The sequence below is a fragment of the Helianthus annuus genome, chromosome 2 (genome assembly GCF_002127325.2).
Source record: "Helianthus annuus cultivar XRQ/B chromosome 2, HanXRQr2.0-SUNRISE, whole genome shotgun sequence".
Classification (NCBI taxonomy): domain Eukaryota; kingdom Viridiplantae; phylum Streptophyta; class Magnoliopsida; order Asterales; family Asteraceae; genus Helianthus; species Helianthus annuus.
In genome coordinates, this window is record NC_035434.2 from 120,648,565 (window position 1) to 120,660,295 (window position 11,731).

Consider the following 11,731-nt stretch of genomic DNA (forward strand, 5'->3'; position numbering starts at 1 on the left):
ATAAGAAGAAGAAGTTGTGAACTTTGGGACTTGCTCATTTCATTTTCACTCAAGACCTTCTCTGGAGCTCCTCTGATCAGCAACCATCTTCCCTTTGGTCTCTAATCATATTTAGGACCATTGTAAGTGTTCCTAATCATTCTTAATTAAGTTTAGCTTAGTTAATTAGCTAAAAGTCAAACCGTCGTAATTAAAGTTTGACTTCGAGATTAGACAATAACTACTCTGTCAAATCTCGAAGTAAAATACCTATAAGTAGGTAATTATGTGGGCAATAAACCTTAAAAGGGTATTCTCAGTTTCCCACTCTAACTATGTCAATTGTCGGGTCAAAGCTTACTTTAAAAAGTCAACAGAATGCTTAATTCCAAATTAATACATAATTAGCAATGTAGGATTCATGCAACCTGTTTTGTCATTAATATAACTTGGTAATTAATGTAAGAACATGTCTAAACATGTTCAACTCGACAATTTTTAGTTTAGGCTCGGTTTGGAACCGAAAGTCGCATAGTTTGACTTATGCTTTGACTTTCAGTTCCGACCCGTTTAAGCCAAGTTTAGGATTGCCTTAGAGCTTCTTTTGGACCTATTTTCATGTTAGTATAACTCTTTGTGATTATACAACTTGGTTCATTAGACATCAAATTCATATGCATGTTTCCGTTAATTGCTTAAACATTGACTATTATGCCCTCTTCACCTTAAAATGTGATTTTTGAAAATATAAAAAAGAGTAGACACCTTAGTTACTGATATATAAACTTGTACCTAAAATTTTACATCAGTTTGAGGTCTAGATTAAGAGTTATGCTCATTAGCGTAATTATAAGCATTCTTAGTAATTAATTGGCATAATTAGCATATAGCCTATCTAAACCCAAACTTTTGTATCAAACTTTTTACCTACTGATATAAAATAATATTTTGGGATTTTAGGAGATTTTTATTTATTTTTAGGCTGAGCATAACTTAGAGTTTTAAGCTTAATTCGGTTATTGACGATTTTGCCCTTTTGGCGTCATTCAAAGAATGGCCACGACCTTAGCACACGGGTGTAGGCGTACACCCGTCAGTGCATTTATATTTATCAAGGTATAACCGCTGGTTTCCCACCGCGGGACTATACTATGTGGTGTGTCTATTAATCTTTAACCCGGCGTGAATCGGGCTACTAGACGCAAAATAAACATGTAATTCTTTACAAGTATTATATTCAAATAATTATCCCAAGTTATAAAAATCTTTTTGTGCCATGTGCATTCAAATCAATTTTAAACCTTTTCAAAATGAGTCAGTTAAATTGTATTTACCAGTGCAAACTGACGTATTTTCCCAAAAAGACTAAGTGCAGGTACTACGCGTAATAGGCTGGCCTCTACTACCATCAAGTAGAAGTCTCGCAAGCTTAGATGCCAAATTCTGCTGAACTATGTTTCCTCTTTATTCTGATCCGCCTGTGGATCTGTTTCAACTATGTTGTGATACTTAAATATTACAATTTTATTTGGTTGAAATAAAATCTACCTTTTTGCTTCCGCTGTGCATTTTAAATTTGTGTTGTTTGACTATGATGATATCAACTACGTCACGATACTCCCCACCGGGCCCACCGGTGACACGTGGAAAATAGGGGTGTGACAGGTTGGTATCAGAGCCAACACTGAGTGAATTAAACACTAGCCTTTTGTGTTTAATTTCAGTGCACAAATTGCACATTCCTCGAGTTCCGAGTCTAGAGAAAGAACATAGGACAAATTCTGTTTTTGTTTTATTTTGTCTTGTATTTTATATATTTTGGTTGTTATCTTAATCATGTTTGCAGGTTAAGAATGCCGCCAAGGTTTAGGAGAGAAAGAGGCAAGGGCCCAGTTACGGGCCATGACCATGAAGTCGGGCCTTCTCACAGGCACACACCATCTATCACAATGAGCACCAGCCCTCAGGAGCCGTGGAGGGTTTACGTTGAACCCGGGAGGCGATCAGTCTCCTTAAGTTCCTCACCGTCCTACTTGCATTCTTTCGGGCCGCAATCCGAAAACGAGCCCGACAACCCTCCACCTTCCTTCATACCGTTGCAGCGGTCAAACTCGCACCATTCTTTTGGTGACCCTACCCCTGCTTTCTAAGGCCGGTTCAACCCGGCTAATTTCATCCAAGAACCCGTGGGTTTTAACCCACTTGGACCAGAAGATCACTTTTCTGGTGATAACGACATGGATGAAGATACGGATCCCAATGAGCCTGCAACCGGGACCCCGAACCACCCCATCGAAATATCCGATGGGTCATCTTTTCATGGATCACCTTACCATGGTCCTGACAGCTACCAGGTGAGGTTCAACCAGTGGGACTGGTATTTTACCCCATCTGAATACTCGTCCCCATACCAGCAGCAGCAACAGCAGCAGGATCCTTCCGAGGATTCCCGATTTGTGGCAGTCACTCCGCCACCACCACCACCAGTGAAACAGCAACCGCCTCCGGAGCCACCGAGGCGGAGAAGGTCAAACGCACGGATGTCCATGCGAGGAGGAGTCCGCATCAGCACTCCTCAGCCCTCGAGTGGCAGTCATTATCCGCCACTCCAAGAAGAAGAAGACCCGCAGATGGGGGGGGTCCATCAAACCCCATCCCAGAGATAAATTCTGCGCCTATGCGCCACCATTGGGTTTTGATAACCCAATCCCTGCCTACGCCGGTTCAGCGGCGTATAACCCTTTTGAGCAGCCGGCTCATACCCATTACGACTATGCCAATGTAGACCCATACCAGGAGGTATGGGACTACAATGCTCGTCACCCAGAGGGACCCTATGGTGGTCTTTGAGGACCACTGGTTACCCAACTTATGGGTACCAGTGTCCGCCACCTCCTCAACCTCTGTATCAGCCGCCGCAGCCGCAACTGATCCCGCCGGAGCGCCAACAAGAGGTCCTTGAAAGATTGGACCGATGTGAACGGGAAATTCAAACAGAGCGCAGTAACACTCGAGGCTTCTTCAAGGGGTTGTCAGACCTGATCAAAGGGAAGTCCAAGAGAAGGGGTCATTGAAGACCTTTTGTTATTTATCTTATTTTGTTGTAATCAAGTCCCTGCGTGGACTTTTGTTTCTGTACTCAGCCCCTGTGTGGGCTGTCTTGTTGTACTCTGCCCCTGCGTGGGCCTGTCTTTTGTTAACCCCTGCGTGGGTTTGTTGTTTGTTTCGCCCCTGCGTGGGCATGTTATGTTGTAGAAGTCCCGTTTAGGGCAAAGGGTGTACTTGTTTAATTTATTAATGAGATGTTTAATTTAAATTTTCATTTTGTTTATTATTAATTATGTGCATGAAACATAAGATAAATGAAAATAATTTTATTATTAAAAGATCTACCATTATATTAAAATGGCAAAATCTAAAAAGGACAAGACCTAGCCATATGTCATCATAAGACAGGGCCAAGATGGTAGTTCCATAATTAGATTCAGATCCATATTAACATCTCAACTTAGGACTGTTCTGTGTTAACTATTAAAAGAATCTTAAAGGTAAAACCTAGCCTATGTGTCGTTGCAGACATGGCTAAGATGGTAGGACCTATGCAAAAGATTCTAATTCTTGTTAACATCTGAAAGAATATTAACATTCATGACAAACTGTGAGGCGATAAAATCACATAGGTCATCTTTTAATTGGGTCATTTAAATTCCTTTAATTATATAGCCATCCCTTAAGGATGAAGTGCCTTCGGGCTAAAATTAATGTCCTTTTGGACCAAAGACAGTAGTAGCTTATATCTCCCTGTCTAAAATAAGGCAATAAACTTTGATTAAAGCCTTAATACCTTGACTCCGTAGAAGTCTTGGGTTATATATTAAATTTGTCTCTATGACTATGCCTTTTGTGCTAATAAATTTAAAATATAGGATTATAATAAAGGTCCTGAACACATAATTAATTAACAAATTAACCAAAAATGGCTATTAAAACCATGGTTAATAAATCATAAAATGCTATAAAAAAACCCTCTAAATAAAACCTTGCCCATTATTTTCTATATGTAGCAATTGAAGCTACATGGCTGGGTCGGATGAAGTGAATAGTCATCCGGTGGAAAACCACGATAATGCTAGAATACAGCTAACTGGTACGGAGCTGCAAGCACTAGTCGATAATGCTGTTATAAGGGCTTTGGATCGGCAAAACAGTGAGTCTTCTGGGACTCGAAGTAGAACCCTATCTACACCGCATTCTAAACCCAAGACACATTCTGAAGCTCACAGCAAGCCACCCTCTATCCAGCCTAAACCTAAGAAAGAGGAATCAAAGAAAGATGATGATCGACATTCCTCAAACGAAAACAGTATTCCATCCAAAAAGATTGTATTTGATGACAAGCCTCGTGCTAAAGGTTGCACATACAAGTATTTTGTTTCATGCAAGCCCTGAGATTTCACAGGGGAGAAAGGAGCTGTGGATTGCATGACTTGGTTGGATGAGATGGACACTGTGGTAGATATTAGTGGGTGTGCAAAAAGGGACATTGTGAAGTTTGTGTCCCAGTCTTTCAAAGGTGAGGCCCTAGCCTGGTGGAGATCCCTGATCCAAGCTACAGGGAAAATCCCATTGTACAACATGTCTTGGGAACAGTTCGTGGCACTGATCAAGGAAAACTACTGCCCTCAGCATGAGGTGGAAAAGATCAAGTCTGATTTTCTGTCATTGGTGATGAAGAACCTGGATTGCCATGCTTACCTCACGAGCTTTAATACTATGTCAAGGTTGGTTCCGTATCTGGTGACCCCGGAACCCAAAAGGATAGCTCGTTTAATTGGGGGTTTAGTCCCAGAGATAAAGGCAAGTGTGAAGGCCTCTTGGCCAACTACCTTCAGGTCTGTAGCTGATATATCCCTGTCCCTCACTTTGGACGCGGTCCGGCAGAGATCGCTGAGGAACACGGATGTCGAGAAGAGAAAGCGTGATGATGACAATTCACGCCGGTCAAACAAGAAACACAAGGGAAACCATGACCACAAGAAGGAGTCTGAATCTAGGAAGGATCGGCATCAATCTGGGGATAAGCCCAAGTGTAAGGTTTGTAAGAAACACCATTTTGGGAAGTGTATGTTTGAGTCGAAATCCCAGTCTCTGCCAAAGGCATGTGGGATTTGCAAATCTTCTGAGCACAAGACCCTAGATTGTAAAAAGATCAAAGATGCAATATGCTACAGTTGCAACGAAAAAGGGCATATTAAGACAAATTGCCCAAAATTTGCAAAGAAACCTGAGGAAGGAAAGAAGACCAATGCAAGGGTCTTCCGCATGGATGCAAAGGAAGCTGTTCAGGATGACAATGTCATAACAGGTACTTTTCTTATTAATGATATCTACACAAGAGTATTGTTTGATTCTGGAGCAGATAAATCGTTTGTAGATAATAAGTTTTGTGAGTTGTTGAAAATGCCTATTAAAGCCTTAAGTGTGAAGTATGAAGTTGAATTAGCTGATGGAACCATAGAAACCGCTTCGACTGTATTAGATGGATGTGTCATATCCATTAGGAACCACTCTTTTCCTTTGTCCCTACTTCCGTTTAAGTTAGCTGGTTTCGATATAGTGATAGGCATGGATTGGTTATCGCATAACCAAGCCCAGATCGTCTGCAACAAGAAGCAAGTGGTGATCAAGACTCCGTCTGGTGAGTCACTTACCATCCAAGGAGACACCCAGTATGGGTTACCTAAGCAGGTGTCTATGCTCAAAGCATCTAAATTCTTAAAGAAGGGTTGTGTCATTTATATGGCACAAGTGACTATCGATGAGCAGAAGCCCAAGCTTGAAGATATCCCAATCATCTCTGAATACCCCGAAGTTTTCCCGGAAGAACTACCTGGTTTGCCACCAGATTGACAAGTAGAGTTCAGAATCGACATCATTCCAGGAGCAGCGCCTATTGCAAGAGCACCTTACAGGTTGGCACTAACAGAGATGAAGGAATTGAGGACGCAGCTAGATGATTTGCTAGCCAAAGGTTTTATTAGACCTAGCTCGTCTCCATGGGGAGCACCAATCTTGTTTGTCAAGAAGAAAGATGGGTCAATGCGTTTGTGCATCGATTACCGTGATCTTAATAAGGTCACTATCAAGAATAGGTATCCTTTGCCCAGGATCGACGATCTGTTCGATCAGCTTCATGGAGCAAGCTACTTTTCCAAGATTGATCTAAGGTCAGGCTATCATCAGTTAAAGGTTAAAGATGAAGATGTGCACAAGACTGCATTTAGGACTCGCTATGGCCATTACGAGTTCCTAGTGATGCCTTTTGGGCTCACTAATGCACCTGCCGCATTCATGGATCTCATGAATCGCGTCTGCAAGCCTTATTTGGATAATTTTGTCATCGTCTTCATCGACGACATCCTCATCTACTCGAAGAGCCAAGCTGACCACGAGAAGCATCTCCGTTGCATTCTGAAACTGCTCTATCAAGAAAAGCTCTATGCCAAATTTTCTAAGTGTGAATTATGGCTTCGTGAAGTCCAATTCCTTGGACATGTTGTTAGTGAGCGTGGTATCCAAGTAGATCCTGCAAAAATTGAAGCCATCATGAACTGGCAAGAGCCGAAGACGCCTACGGAGATTCGCAGCTTCCTAGGAATAGCAGGATACTACAGACGCTTTATTGAAAACTTCTCAAGAATTGCAGCACCCCTGACTCTTCTCACTCGCAAGAATAGTAAGTTCAATTGGGGGCCTAAGCAGCAAGAATCCTTTGATATTTTGAAGCAGACGTTGAGCAACGCTCCAGTGCTAATGTTACCTGAAGGAATTGATAAGTTTGTAGTGTATTGTGATGCATCACACACCGGGATGGGGTGTGTGCTTATGCAAAAGGGCAAGGTCATTGCCTATGCTTCACGCCAGTTAAAGGTGCATGAGAAGAACTACACCACCCATGACTTGGAACTGGGTGCCATGGTATTTGCACTAAAACTTTGGAGGCATTACCTGTATGGAACTAAGTGTGTGATCTATTATGATCATAAAAGCCTTCAACATCTGTTCAATCAGAAGGATTTAAACATGCGGCAGCGACGTTGGATGGAAACTCTGAATGATTATGACTGCGAAATAAGATACCATCCGGGCAAGGCCAATGTAGTCGCAGATGCCTTGAGTAGAAAGGAAAGAGTAAAGCCGATAAGAATCAATGCCAAGAGCATTGAGATCAAAAACAGTTTGAATGAAAGGTTGTTAGCTACACAGAAGGAAGCTGTGTTGGAAGCTAACTATCCTAATGAAAAGCTAGGAATAACTGAAGAACAGTTATCCTATGGCAAGGACGGAATCCTGAGATTAAATGGAAGAATATGGGTTCCTATCTATGGAGGACTTCGGGACGTCATCCTCCAGGAAGCCCACAGTTCCAAATATTCCGTTCATCCTGGAGCTGATAAGATGTACCAGGATTTGAAGGCAAACTATTGGTGGATAGGCTTGAAGAAGTCTATAGCTCCCTATGTAGCTAAATGTCTGACGTGTGCGCAAGTCAAAGCTGAACATCAGAAGCCGTCAGGTTTGCTACAACAGCCTGAAATTCCCACTTGGAAATGGGAAATGGTGACGATGGATTTCATCACCAAGCTGCCAAAGACAAAGAAGGGAAATGATACTATATGGGTGATAGTAGATAGACTGACTAAGTCAGCACATTTCCTACCCATTAAGGAAACTTACAGTTCTGACATGTTGGCCCAATTGTACGTTGATAAGATTGTGTCTCTGCATGGAGTACCAGTGGCCATTATCTCTTATAGAGATACCAGATACACGTCACACTTTTGGAAAAGTTTCCAACAGTCTTTGGGCACGCGCTTAAACTTCAGTACGGCTTACCATCCTCGACGGATGGGCAGAGCGAGCGTACCATTCAAACCCTGGAAGACATGCTTCGTGCATGTGTGATTGATCTAGGTGGTAGTTGGGATAACCATCTACCTTTGGTTGAGTTCTCCTACAATAATAGCTACCATACCAGCATCCAGGCTGCGCCTTTTGAGGCATTATATGGTAGAAAGTGCAGAACGCCTATTTGTTGGGCAGAAGTAGGAGAAGCTCAATTATCAGGTCCTGACCTAGTCTTTGAAACGACGGACAAGATTGTCCAGATTCGTGACCGCCTGAAAGCTGCCAGGGATAGGCAGAAAAGTTATGCGGATAAAAGGCGAAAACCTCTGAAGTTTGAGGTTGGTGATAAAGTTCTGCTTAAGGTATCACCCTGGAAGGGGGTGATGCGATTTAGTAAGAAAGGTAAGTTAAGCCCGAGATATATAGGACCATTTGAGATCATCGAATATGTAGGAACAGTGGCTTATAAGTTAAACTTACCTGAAGAGCTCAGTGGTATTCACAATGTGTTCCACGTCTGCAATCTAAAGAAATGTCTAGCTGATGAATCACTAGTCATACCACACACAGATGTGCACATAGATGAGAGCTTGAAATTTGTGGAAAAACCTTTGTCGATTGAGGATCGACAGGTAAATTGAAGGAAGCATGTGCCTATTGTCAAGGTGAAATGGGATGCCCGTAGAGGTCCCGAATATACGTGGGAGTTAGAGTCCATGATGAAAGAAAAATACCCTCAATTGTTTCAGTAAATTCCGAGGTCGAGATTTCTTTTAAAGGGGTGAGGATGTAACACCTCGAAAATTCATGTCCAATAAAATAAAGACACGTGTCATGTTGGACAAACGTGTCAGGAACCCGGATCAAATAAGGATGTATGGTAGGATTTGAAAAGGGCGTCATGTTATTAAAATACCTCTGAACGACCCAAGGGCGACATGTTATTAAAACACCTCTGAGCGACCCAAATTATAAATCCCAAGATCCTTAAATCATTTTGATAAACATCTGATATATTAGCCGGTTGTTTCTAAATAAATAAAATTCCATTTTTATGGAAATTGGAGTCTTAAAATATTACTACAATGATTAGAAAATTTCAATACTTGATTAAAGGGATTGAACTTGAGCTAAACATGCATTCTTGAGAATTCCGTCATTCCAAAGCTTGCCATAAAGATCCAAAATGTAAAAGTTCATGCAAGGCATGCAAAGGCCTGCCCATATGGTCCCCTACTACAGAGAAATCATGAGAATTCGGACACTACAACTTTGCATGGTCAAAATTTGGAAGTTTGTAAAATTTTTGGATTCTGGTCATCGGTTACGGACCGTATGGCTTTAAGCTTACGGTCCGCAAGGATCGGTTACGGACCGCAACCAGTTGAGCATACGGTCCGCAAGAATCATGTCTGGGCGCATCAGACCAGGGTCGGTTACGGACCGCAACCACCTAAGCTTACGGTCCGTAAGAGATGGATACGGACCGCAAGGAGTTTGGCTTACGGTCCGTAAGCCTGTCGCTGGCAGCAGAAAATGGACAGCTGCCTGTTCAGCCAGTTCCACCGCCTTATTTAGGTGGTATTCGAATTCAGGGGCTTGATAGGTAGTATATAGCATCATAGAGACACCCGGGATCATCTCACAATAATTGTAGACTTCCTTGGCAAGATCTTGTGACATTTGGTGCACTATATAAGAAGAAGAAGTTGTGAACTTTGGGACTTGCTCATTTCATTTTCACTCAAGACCTTCTCTGGAGCTCCTCTGATCAGCAACCATCTTCCCTTTGGTCTCTAATCATATTTAGGACCATTGTAAGTGTTCCTAATCATTCTTAATTAAGTTTTAGCTTAGTTAATTAGCTAAAACTCAAACCGTCGTAATTAAAGTTTGACTTCGAGATTAGACAATAATTAATCAGTCAAATCTCGAATTAAAAATACCTATAAGTAGGTAATTATGTGGGCAATAAACCCTTAAAAGGGTATTCTCAGTTTCCCACTCTAACTATGTCAATTGTCGGGTTAAAGCTTACTTTAAAAAGTCAACAGAGTGCTTAATTCCAAATTAATACATAATTAGCAATGCAGGATTCATGCAACTTGTTTTGTCATTAAAATAACTTGGTAATTAATGTAAGAACATGTCTAAACATGTTCAACACGACAATTTTCAGTTTAGGCTCGGTTTGGAACCAAAAGTCGCATAGTTTGACCTATGCATTGACTTTCAGTTCTGACCCGTTTAAGCCAAGTTTAGGATTGCCTTAGAGCTTCTTTTGGACCTATTTTCATGTTAGTATAACCCTCTGTGATTATACAACTTGGTTCATTAGACATCAAATTCATATGCATGTTTCCGTTAATTGCTTAAACGTTGACTATTATGCCCTCTTCACCTTAAAATGTGATTTTTGAAAATACAAAAGAGTAGACACCTTAGTTACTGATATATAAACTTGTACCTAAAATTTTACATCAGTTTGAGGTCTAGATTAAGAGTTATGCTCATTAGCGTAATTAGAAGCATTCTTAGTAATTAATTGGCATAATTAGCATATAGCCTATCTAAACCCAAACTTTTGTATCAAACTTTTTACCTACTGATATAAAATAATATTTTGGGATTTTAGGAGATTTTTATTTATTTTTAGGCTGAGTATAACTTAGAGTTTTAAGCTCAATTCGGTTATTGACGATTTTGCCCTTTTGGGCTATAAAATGAGTTTTATAAATCCTTTTAACCTCAAACCTTTTTCTACTGATTTATTATGTTAAATAAATTATTTTGAGTCTTCTGTAATATTAAAAATATCAGCTTTCTATACAAAACCCGGAAATGGCTCCAAATCGCCTTTTTAGGCATTTCTACGACATAGTATGTATCAAAACTAGTTTATATATATAAGGTTTGATACCTACTGATATATTCAGTAAATTTTTATATTATAACAGTAAACAAAAGTTTTAAACTCAGGTTTCAGATTTGACCTTTTTAGGCTTATGTGAAATTAACAAAATGCCCCTACGGTGCATAATATGGTTATAATTAATAAATTTCACATATATATGATACTCCACCATTATAACTTATTAAATTAAGTATATTTACTGATTTATTCAGACCTGTAACTCAGGTTACAAATTAAACTCTTTTATGACCTTTTAAATGACCAAAATGCCCTTATGAGGCATAGTTTGTGTTTAAAATCCTTTTGGGCATAATAGGAGATATCTTACTGATATCACAACATATTTAGTGCATATTAACTTAGGGAACTTGTATATGATTCATATGGTTACCCGTTACGCACTTTCGCGTTCGGATCGGCTTATGTAACTAGTTTACACATTTTAGCCGAAACGGGTCAAACCATATCCTTATTGTCTCAAAATCCAGAATGTGATTATGTTACCCATATTAAACAAGTATGCAAGCTTGTCGGGTCAAAACCACATTCTAAAACCGGTCTTCGCCTTCCATGCGATTGAACCGTATTCTTTCTTTAAAACTAACCGGTCTGAGCTTAGGCTAAATTAAAGACCCGTTAGGATTCTATTAGGTTATTATAAACCTTCATTCCAGAATAGGAGATCCAGTAAAAGATATTTTCACTTGCTTATTGTGATTTGTACTTGCTCAGGTAAATACTTTTAACTTATTTTCCCTATACGAGCTTGGGGTACGGTATATAAAATACCGCTTGGTCGGGCATTTGACCTTAATCGATTAGAGGTTAAGTATTATCAAGATGACCCGTTTAAAAATTTGTTTTGTTTGTTTAATGCCTTTGGGAGTTTAATGACCATGTCCCAGATATCCTTGGCGTCATTCAAAGAAT